This window comes from Salvelinus sp. IW2-2015, unplaced genomic scaffold, assembly GCF_002910315.2.
Source record: "Salvelinus sp. IW2-2015 unplaced genomic scaffold, ASM291031v2 Un_scaffold2356, whole genome shotgun sequence".
In the NCBI taxonomy this organism is placed as follows: domain Eukaryota; kingdom Metazoa; phylum Chordata; class Actinopteri; order Salmoniformes; family Salmonidae; genus Salvelinus; species Salvelinus sp. IW2-2015.
Window position 1 is genome coordinate 44,396 of NW_019943681.1, and position 11,914 is coordinate 56,309.

General features: G+C 46.5%; 1 protein-coding gene across 1 annotated transcript in view; it reads right to left on the reverse strand.

The window, feature by feature from the left end:
* The window catches only part of LOC112073765 (E3 ubiquitin-protein ligase TRIM71-like), a 41,972-nt gene that overhangs the window by 27,235 nt on the left and 2,823 nt on the right, over positions 1-11,914 (reverse strand). The gene's annotated exons all lie outside the window — the stretch shown is intronic.

The window sequence follows — 11,914 nt, forward strand, 5'->3', positions numbered from 1 at the left end:
AGTTGCCATACCAGGCAGTGATGCAACCCGTCAGGATGCTCTCGATGGTGCAGCTGTAAAACCTTTTGAGGATTTGAGGACCCATGCCACATTTTTTCAGTCTCCTGAGGGGGAATAGGTTTTGTCGTGATGTCTTGGTGTGCTTGGACCATGTTAGTTTGTTGGTGATGTGGACACCTCGACCTGCTCCACTACAGCYCGTCGATGAGAATGAGGGCGTGCATGGTACTACTTTTCCTGTAGTCCACAATCATCTCCTTTGTCTTGATCACGTTGAGGTAGAGGTTGTCGTCGTTGAACCATACGGTCAGGTGTATAGGCTGTCTCATCGTCATCAGTGATCAGGCCTAGCACTGTTGTGTCATTGGCAAACTTGATGGTGTTGGGAGTCGTGCCTAGTCGTGCAGTCATGAGTGAACAGGAAGAACAGGAGGGGACTGAGCACGCACCCGAGGGGCCACCGTGTTGAGGATCAGCATGGCGGATGTGTTATTACCTACCCTTACCACCTGTGGGCGACCCATCACGAAGTCCAGGATCCAGTTGCAGAGGGAGGTGTTTAGTCCCAGGGTCCTTAGTTTAGTGATGAGCTTTGAGGGTACTATGGTGTTGAACGCTGAGCTGTAGTGAATAGCATTCTCAAATAGGCGTTCCTTTTGTCCAGGTGGGAAAGGGCAGTGTGGATCTGTTGCATCATCTGTGGATCTGTTGGAGCAGGATGTAAATTGGGTATGCAAATTGGAGTGGGTCTAGGGTTTCTGGGATAATGGTGTTGATGCGAGCCATAGATCAGCCTTTCAAAGCATTCCATGGCTACAGATGTGAGTGCTACGGGTCGGTAGTCATTTAGGCAGGTTACCTTAGTGTTCTTGGGCACAGGGACTATGGTGGTCTGCTTGAAACATGTTGTTATTACAGAATCAGTCAGGGAGAGTTTGAAAATGACAGTGAAGACACTTGTCAGTTGGTCTGCGCATGCTCATAGTACACGTTCTGGTAATCCGTCTGTCCCAGCGGCCTTGTGAATGTTGAACGGTTTAAAGGTCTTACTCACATCGGCTGCAGAAAGCGTGATCACACAGTCGTCCGGAACGGCTGATGCTCTCATGCATGTTTCAGTGTTACTTGCCTTGAAGCGAGCATAGAAGTTACTTAGCTCGTCTGGTAGGCTCGTGTCACTGGGCAGCTCTCGGCTGTGCTTCCCTTTGTAGTCTAATAGTTTGCAAGCCCTGCCACATCCGAAGAGCTTCGGAGCCGGTGTAGTACGATTCGATCTTAGTCCTGTATTGACGCTTTGCCTGTTTAATGGTTCGTCGGAGGGCGTAGTTAGAGTCCCGCTCTTTGAACGCGGCAGCGCTACCCTTTAGCTCAGTGCGAATGTTGCCTGTAATCCATGGCTTCTGGTTGGGGTATGTACGCACAGTCACTGYGGGGACGACGTCATCGATTAACTTATTGATGAAGCCAGTGACTGATGTGGTCTACTCCTTAATGCCAGATTGCATGGAACAGTGACTAACAGCCGGGTGGACACGAAGGCTAGCGCCAAATACTGCCATTTGTCCCCAAGGGCTAAGAATAGTTTACTTATGGTCACTTATGTCACCAGTGATTATGTTCAAGTAGCCCTAGTGTTATTTCTGGGGGAAACGGTGTTTTCATATTGCTAGGGCTGACACCGAGGACTTGTCAAGACAGCTCTTTGTGAGAAGGTGTTAACACATGTTCACAGTGAGCCATTGTAATGTAAATGCAAGCTGAAAAGTAGCAGTGGCCTAGGCACCAAGTCGGAGCAGGTCTGCAGGAGCCATTGACCAGTGAGACACGGGTGTCGGCCCGCATASAAATTCACCAATCGAGTATATTGCTCTGAATACAGAATTCACAGGTTTAACTGTCCCTCTCGGTCTGTCACATACACACAAATGCACACACGCGTCAACACAAACATATACTCCACCACAAGCTGTAAGGAAATTCTATCATTTTCTATCACGTCCATGCCTCAGCCCAGCAGGGTCAACAACAAGATACAGTTCCTCTAGATAGGTTATAGAAGAGAAGGGACAAGGGTATAGAGAGGGAGGAGAGGAGAAGGGGAGGGAGGGAAAGATGAGGGTATAGAGAGGGAGGAGAGGAGAAGGGGAGGGAGGGAAAGATGAGGGTATAGAGAGGGAGTCTGACTATGTGGCTCTGGTGTGATGGGGCACGTACCATTCTACCAGCTTTAGAAGCAGGTGCCAGAGGAGAAGGGATCACTGATGCACGCTCTATGACCCATACCCTGATCGGGCTGTCACACACAGATGCATAGCTTCCTGCTCGGCCCTCATCAAGGTCTTATCTGGGCTTTCCTGATTAAAGAGAAGAATATATGGGAGAGGGGGAGAAGGAGAGAGAGCCTGCCCCCATTCCAATCCTGACAATCCAGCCCYGTTACAATTCCTCCCTTTCCAACGCTCCTGCTCTCAATCCCATTAGGGAACTCCCGTTGGCTTGCTGCCACACACAAACGCTGATGTAAACTGGTCCAGATACGACAGACGGGGGCGGCGGCTGGCAGTGAGCAATATGATTGGCCGGTTACAACAGTGAGCTGGCCTCTTCAGCCAGGCAGCAGGTGATGGAGGGGTGGAGCGGAAAACAGGAGGGTGACTAGAGGACGAGGAAAATAACAGAAATATGAGGAAAGAGGAAAAAATATATAGAGAGAGCCCGACCAAAATGTTTTTTTTTTGGGGGGGGGGGTCCCGATACCCATTTCTTGGGGGACAAAACTAACTGATAATAAAAGTGTCATTATTCCACACTGAATCGTCCTAGATGTCCATCCAAAACAGCAATTGTCCATTAACTATGCTTCAAACGTTGATTTCATACATTGTGACAATAATGACATCATGGAAAATGGCAGCAAGTGTTCTGATCAGCATGAGATTCCCCTTTTTTTCCATTATATTTATTGAATATCGGTTGAGTTTGTCCATTACCGATAATACAAAAATCGGTGAACTGTTATAAATCGGTCAGACTCCACAAATGTCTCTCTCTATCCATTAAGTCAATACAGCAGACAGATCAACATCAAAGCTGCCCTGACACACCATGAGGGAGACACTGAGGAAACATTGGGGCAGTCATCCAAATTGTGAGGCACATGTTGTGAATTAATACCCTGGAAGTCAGACTTCACATAATCAAACTCTGCTGGCCGCTCAGAAACACAAACACACACAAATCTTCGTAGGATAAGTGCCCACAGATGGGAGATGCAGGAAGAAAAAGAAACTCAAAGTTCAATGCCTGTCCTACACACAAACACACAGCACCGAAGGTTAATACAGTGTGTGTGTGTCTGTCTGTGTGCAAAGCCCAGACCAGACAAAGGTCTATTCCATGAGGTGTATGGACAGTCAACAGCTACTCCATCACATTCATAACTACTGTCTTCAACATGCTGATGAGAAACACAGAGCTGCAGAGAGCTAGGGAATCCCAGATGTGTGTGTGTGTGCGAGTGTACAGGGAGAAACTTGAGGAGGCCAAAATTCAGTTACGAGAATTCCTTTGCTGTTGTATCGGTCTCAGCCCTGGGTCAAGTTTCCTCCTAAGGCCTCACAAACTGACTGTCCGTGTGTGTCAGATAAGGCTCTCCTTTCCGATGTCTCTCTGATCAGGGCCTTTTCTCAATTGTATTGGCTCAACTCCTGCATCCTCTCGCGCCTCCTTTTGACAAAGGTCAGAAGGTAATCGAGGAGAGGGAACTTGGACGAAAATGTGCTCGTATGAACTGAGACTCATCAGGCAAATGAAGTTTACAGGGGTAGATCCCAAAATAAATATGTAAAGATATTTTAAAAACTAATTGTTAGTTGTGCAAGACATTTTCTAGATAAAACGCTAAGTAGCGTATCGTTTTTAAAACGTGTGTATGCATTTCTCCGCTGACAAAACAAAAGCTGATTCAAAGGGGGTGTGGCAGATTTCAAAACTCTTCCATGAAGGACTTAGTCTTATGTATTCAACCTATCCTTGGTAAAACTTCAAGTCGCCTACTAACGAACTGACATCTCAACAACTCATCAGTTTCCTGGTCACGGAGGAGAGGGGACGGCGGAGCAAGAATGGAGGACAGATTTTTTCCTCAAATGAGAAAAGGTCCATGTTACGGCTGTATGAACCTAAAGCCAGTCGTTCCCTTGGGGAATCATTTCAGCGCGACACAGGAAGAGACTCTGTGGGAGGCCAGATACAGCTGCTGCACTACAATTCTCCTGGGTACTAACAACACAAGTACTCTGAAAGGCCTTTCTTGCAGCTCTAAACCCAACAACGCAGTAATCAATATTAATGTAATACTATAAATAACAAGGTAGAACAAAAACACATGAGAAATAAAAATAAGAAGAACATGAGAAAGTAAGCAAAAGTAAGCAAGCTATATACAGGCTCAGTGTGTAGGGTACTGTGAAAGTGCATATCCTTGTAGCCATTTTGTTTTCTATTTAGTTTGCTAAATAGCTATGGCTTGGGGATAAAAGCTATTCCGGAGCTTGCTGGTGTCAGACATGATGTACCGAGAACAGTCTATGTGTTGGGTGGTTGGAGTCTTACGATTTTCTGGGMCTTCCTGTCACACCACCTGACAGAGGTCCTGGATGGCAAGGAGCTCGGCCACTGTGGCCCTCACACCCGGAACGATGTTGTTATTGTCGAACCGTGTATAAAATGCATTGTGTTTGTGTGGTCGAGAGGCATCGTTGGGCAGATCATGGCTGGGTCTTCCTTTGAAATCCATAACAGACTGTAGCCACCTGCCCCTGTGTAATAGGATTCCCAACTCATTCCTATATTGTCCTTTTGCTCATTTGATGACTCTGCGGAGGTCATAATGGGACTTCTTGTACTTGTTCCTGTCCTCAGCAGTAGCATCAGGGTTGTCTGATCACCCTGTGTGGTAACCCTGTCCTTTAGTTAAGCTCCAACCTCAGTGTTGATCCAGTGCCTTTTATTGGGGATGCAGTGAACCGTCACCGTGGAGACAACGTCACGATGCATTTCCTAATGAAGCCGGTGACGGAGGTGGTTAAGCTGGTCGATGTTATCGGCGGAGTTCCGAAACATATTCCAATCAGTGCTAGCAAAAAAATCAGTCCTGTAGCATAACCTGATTCTGGTGAGCATTTCTCAACGGAGCGAGTCACGGGTACTTCCCGTTTGAGCTTCTGCTTGTTAACAGGAAGCTAAAGTACAGAGTCATGATCTGAATTGCCGAAAGGGGAACGAGAGAGGGCCTTGTAATGCTTGCTTGTGGGTAGAATAACAGTGGTGTAGGATTTTATCACCCCTAGTGGCGAGGTGAGACGTGTTGATGAAAGTTGGGCATCATGTGTCTTAATGGCGCAGAATTAAAGTCACCAGTAACCAGATAAAACAACGTCCAGATGTACATTTTCCGGCTTGTTTATAACCTCGTACAGTTGTGCCAGCTTGTAATGTTTCTTGTCCCGAGGTGGAATACCCTCGGGAGGTAGAAGGGTCGGCATTTAACCATCAGATATTCCAAGACGGGTGACCAATGGGTCGACACTTCCCACTGCGCTCGAGTGAGCACACCAGTTATTGTTGATTAAGAGGCAAACCCCTTCCCCCTCTCAATTTCCCTGCGCGTGTGTTTTCASGTCTGGTTTCAGCCTAACAACCACAAGCAGAAGACAGTGTTCAACCAGTAGACAAGGGAACGGGTCTCTTGGCTCTCTCCTTTTACATGGACAAAGGTTGGAGGATGTGTGTGACAAAGAGCAACAATGAGAGTGACTTGTGTCATGGAAAATGGCAGCAAGTGTTCTGATCAGCATGAGATTCCCCTTTTTTTCCATTATATTTATTGAATATCGGTTGAGTTTGTCCATTACCGATAATACAAAAATCGGTGCTGTTATAAATCGGTCAGACTCCACAAATGTCTCTCTCTATCCATTAAGTCAATACAGCAGACAGATCAACATCAAAGCTGCCTGACACACCATGAGGGAGACACTGAGGAACATTGGGCAGTTCATCCAAATTGTGAGGCACATGTTGTGAATTAATACACCTGGAAGTCAGACTTCACATAATCAAACTCTGCTGGCCGTCAGAAAACACAACACACACCAAATCTTCGTAGGATAAGATGCCCACAGATGGGAGATGCAGGAAGAAAAAGAAACTCAAAGTTCAATGCCTGTCCTACACACAAACACACAGCACGAAGGTTAATACATGTGTTGTGTGTCTGTCTGTGTGCAAAGCCCAGACCAGACAAAGGTCTATTCCATGAGGTGTATGGACAGTCAACAGCTACTCCATCACATTCATAACTACTGTCTTCAAATGCTGATGAGAAACACAGAGCTGCAGGAGACTAGGGATCCCGATGTGTGTGTGTGTGTGCGAGTGTACAGGGAGAAACTTGAGGAGGCCAAAATTCAGTTACGAGAATTCCTTTGCTGTTGTATCGGTCTCAGCCCTGGGTCAAGTTTCCTCCTAAGGCCTCACAAACTGACTGTCCGTGTGTGTCAGATAAGGCTCTCCTTTCCGATGTCTCTCTGATCAGGCCTTTCTCAATTGTATTGGCTCAAATCCTGCATCCTCTCGCGCCTCCTTTTGACAAAGGTCAGAAGGTAATCGAGGAGAGGGAACTTGGACGAAAATGTGCTCGTATGAACTGAGACTCATCAGGCAAATGAAGTTTACAGGGGTAGATCCAAAATAAATATGTAAAGATATTTTTAAAAACTAATTGTTAGTTGTGCAAGACATTTTCTAGATAAACGCGTAAGTAGCGTATCGTTTTTAAACGTGTGTATGGCATTTCTCCGCTGACAAAACAAAAGCTGATTCAAAGGGGGTGTGGCAGATTTCAAAACTCTTCCATGAAGGACTTAGTCTTATGTATTCAACCTTCCTTGGTAAAACTTCAAGTCGCCTACTAACGAACTGACATCTCACAACTCATCAGTTTCCTGGTCACGGAGGAGAGGGGACGGCGGAGCAAGAATGGAGGACAGATTTTTTCCTCAATGAGAAAAGGTCCATGTTACGGCGTATGAACCTAAAGCCAGTCGTTCCCTTGGGGAATCATTTCAGCGCGACACAGGAAGAGACTCTGTGGGAGGCCAATACAGCTGCTGCACTACATTCTCCTGGGTACTAACAACACAAGTACTCTGAAAGGCCTTTCTTGCAGCTCTAAACCCAACAACGCAGTATCAATATTAATGTAATACTATAAATAACAAGTAGAACAAAACACATGAGAATAAAAATAAGAAGAACATGGAAAGTAAGCAAAAGTAAGCAAGCTATATACAGGCTCAGTGTGTAGGGTACTGTGAAAGTGCATATCCTTGTAGCCATTTTGTTTTCTATTTAGTTGCTAAATAGCTATGGCTTGGGGATAAAAGCTATTCCGGAGCTTGCTGGTGTCAGACATGATGTACCGAGACACGTCATGTGTGGGTGGTTGGAGTCTTACGATTCTGGGACTTCCTGTCACACCACCTGACAGAGGTCCTGGATGGCAAGGAGCTCGGCCACTGTGGCCCTCACACCCGGAACGATGTTGTTATTGTCGAACCGTGTATAAAATGCATTGTGTTTGTGGGTCGAGAGGCTCGTTGGGCAGATCATGGCTGGGTCTTCCTTTGAAATCCATAACAGACTGTAGCCACCTGCCCCTGTGTAATAGGATTCCCAACTCATTCCTATATTGGCCTTTTGCTCATTTGATGACTCTGCGGAGGTCATAATGGGACTTCTTGTACTTGTTCCTGTCCTCAGCGTAGCATAGGGTTGTCTGATCACCCTGTGTGGTAACCCTGTCCTTTAGTTAACGCAACCTCAGTGTGATCCAGTGCCTTTTATTGGGGATGCAGTGACCGTCACGTGGAGACAACGTCACGATGCATTTCCTAATGAAGCGGTGACGGAGGGTGTTAACTTCTCACGAGTCACCAACCCTGATCCGGTAGCACCCCCCACCCCCACACCACTGATAGCATAGCTAGCATAGCGTCACAAGTAACTTGTAGCATCTAAATATCATTAATCACAAGTCTAAGACACCAGATGAAGATACAGGTTTGTGAATAAAGCCACCATTTCAGATTTTTTAATGTTTTACAGGGAGACACAATATGTAAATCTATTAGCTAACCACGTAGCAAAGGACACGATATTTTACTCCCAACAACCTTTTCCTGCGTCAGTAGCTATCACTAATTCGACGAAATAAAAATATTATGCCACTAACCAAGAAACAACTTCGTAAGATGACAGTCTGATAACATATTTATGGAATTGCATAGTTTTTTTTTTAAATGTGCATTTTTCAGGTATAATCACAGTTCTACATTGCAGCTGCAATCTGAAAAGGTGCCGACCAAGCCAGGAACAATTACAGAGACCAACGTCATATAACTAATTACTATTTTAAACATTCAGAAAAATACAAGCGTACAGATATTGAAAGCCCAACATCTGGTGATTCCAAACAATATTTCAGATTTATGAAATGTTTATACGAAAACAAAAATGTAGCGCTAAATTAGCATAGCTTCCAGGCAGATTCGGCTAGGCGCCCACGGCCAGTTCACATGCACAACAGATATGATATAACATCGTAAATTGGGTCTACTAGGCTGATCTTTCATCAGAATGTGATCAAAGTGTCCTTTGTCAAGATGAGTCGTTGGTTCAGTTCAGAATTGTTCCTTGCCCACTCCATTTAGCACAGGTACCGTCGAGTGGCACGGATCTCAAACGTAAAGACACGGAACACCACAAAACTCCCAAAAATTCAAATAATCTGATTAAACTATATTGAAAAAACATACATTACGATGATATGGTCACATGTATCAACAAACTTCGAGAGGAGATAATAATGGCCGTACAACAGAAGACAATCGCAGCTCCAGGTCGCACGATATAGAGAACCGGAAGTTGTCGGTCACGCCAAAGAATTAGCTCTCATTTCACGTCAGTCCCGATAAAACAAGATATTTTTCCTCTGACGTCCTCTTGTCACCCAGAGGAAGGCCAATGAGGTGTGTTTCGGGTCATAGGGGGCACGACCATATATAGGCAGAGCTTGAAGCCAGCATAACACATCTTGATTTTATGTTCTTGGTCATGGAAAGTGCTTGGAATTGACTTCTGTATCACTCAGAGACCAAATTGAAACGGTTTAGAAACTAGGGATTGTTTTCTTTCCAATGGTATTATTTATATGCATATAGTAAGAGCAATAATTGAATAAGAGGCAGTTTAATCTGTAGAGCAAATTATGCTAATGCGAAAATAGCACCCCTGTTTCTCAAGAGTTAAGCTGGTCGATGTATCGGCGGAGTTCCGAAACATTATTCCAATCAGTGCTAGCAAAAAAATCAGTCCTGTAGCATACCTGATTCTGGTGAGCATTTCTCAACGGAGCGAGTCACGGGTACTTCCCGTTTGAGCTTCTGCTTGTTAACAGGAAGCTAAAGTACAGAGTCATGATCTGAATTGCCGAAAGGGAACGAGAGAGGGCTCTGTTAATGCTTGCTTGGGTAGAATAACAGTGGTGTAGGATTTTATCACCCCTGTGGCGAGGTGAGACGTGTTGATGAAAGTTGGGCATCATGTTTCTTAATGGCGCAGAATTAAAGTCACCAGTAACCAGATAAAACAACGTCCAGATGTACATTTTCCGGCTTGTTTATAACCTCGTACAGTTGTGCCAGCTTGTAATGTTTCTTGTCCCGAGGTGGAATACCCTCGGAGGTAGAAGGGTCGGCATTTAACCATCAGATATTCCAAGACGGGTGACCAATGGGTCGACACTTCCCACTGCGCTCGAGTGAGCACACCAGTTATTGTTGATTAAGAGGCAAACCCCTTCCCCTCTCAATTTCCCTGCGCGTGTGTTTTCACGTCTGGTTTCAGCCTAACAACCACAAGCAGAAGACAGTGTTCAACCAGTAGACAAGGAACGGGTCTCTTGGCTCTCTCCTTTTACATGGACAAAGGTTGGAGGATGTGTGTGACAAAGAGCAACAATGAGAGTGACTTGTGTATTGTGGAAACGGGTGTAAAACTGGATACAATGTCCACAATGGATTCTAGACACACAGCATTCCCACCCCCAACATCCCCACCCCCAATCCAATACTTCCAAGAGGGGAGTAGGCATCACGTGTGTGTGTGTGTTGTGTGTGTGTGTGTGTGTGTGTGTGTGTGTCTAACACAAACTACCATTCCAAACAACTAGCATTCCTCGTTTTACAGACCCACCAACCCTGCTTGAATACCAACCAACACTCTACACTACACCGCACCGCCAACCCAACCTCTGCCTCGACTCCGCCCCCAACCCTGCCTCGACTCCGCCCCCCCAACCCCTGCCTCGACACCGCCCCCCCCCAACCCACCCTGCTCGACACCGCCCCCCCAACCCACCCCTGCTCGACACTGCCCCCCCAACTCCTGCCTCGACACCACCCCCACCCAACCCAACCCTGCCTCGACACCGCCCCCAACCCAACCCCTGCCTCGACACCGCCCTCCCCAACCCAAACCCTGCCACGACACCGCCCTCCCCGATGTGTGTTAATATTTACAACAGCAGCCATCTGTAACAACACTATAATGAGTGACCGTTTTTTTAAAAGTTGCTGTGGTACGGGGGAGGGGGGGGGGGGGGGTTATAAACAGTTCATGTTGGTGTTTGTTTTCGACATAGCTCTGTGTGTGTGTGTGTGTGTGTGTGTACACAGAGTGAATGTGAAAGGTCAATGTCCAGTATACAGTAGAAGAACTATGGCCATATGAAGAGCAGCTGTAAGGGTTGAACCTATAGCTGCAGCCAGTGTAGCTCCGGCCATATGAAGAGCAGCTGTAAGGGTTGAACCTATAGCTGCAGCCAGTGTAACTCCGGCCATATGAAGAGCAGCTGTAAGGATGGAACCTATAGCTGCAGCCAGTGTAACTCCGGCCATATGAAGAGCAGCTGAAGGTAGGAACCTATAGCTGCAGCCAGTGTAACTCCGGCCATATGAAGAGCAGCTGTAAGGGTTGAACTATAGCTGCAGCCAGTGTAATCCGGCTATATGAAGAGCAGCTGTAAGGATGGAACCTATAGCTGCAGCCAGTGTAACTCCGGCCATATGAAGAGCAGTGTAAGGTAGGAAACTATAGCTGCAGCCAGTGTAACTCCGGCCATATGAAGAGCAGCTGTAAGGGTTGACCTATAGCTGCAGCCAGTGTAACTCCGGCTATATGAAGAGCAGCTGTAAGGGTTGAACCTATAGCTGCAGCCAGTGTAACTCCGGCTATATGAAGAGCAGCTGGAAGGGTTGAACCTATAGCTGCAGCCAGTGTAACTCCGGCCATATGAAGAGCAGCTGTAAGGTAGGACCTATAGCTGCAGCCAGTGTAACTCCGGCCATATGAAGAGCAGCTGTAAGGGTTGAACCTATAGCTGCAGCCAGTGTAACTCCGGCCATATGAAGAGCAGCTGTAAGGGTTGAACCTATAGCTGCAGCCAGTGTAGCTCCGGCCATATGAAGAAGCAGCTGTAAGGGTGGACCTATAGCTGCGCCAGGTGTAGCTCCGGCTATATGAAGAGCAGCTGTAAGGGTGGACCTATAGCTGCAGCCAGTGTAGCTCCGGCATATGAGAGCAGCTGTAAGGGTGGACCTATAGCTGCAGCCAGTGTAGTCCGGCCATATGAGAGAGCTGTAAGGGTGGAACCTATAGCTGCAGCCAGTGTGGGTAGTGGTTCTGCAACAGAAACCTCCTGGATCCAGAGAGTGAAGGCAATACCTCCTGTACAAAAAGGACCAGACCTCAAAGTAATTTGAGTGTGTGGTGTGTGTGTGTGTGTGTGTGT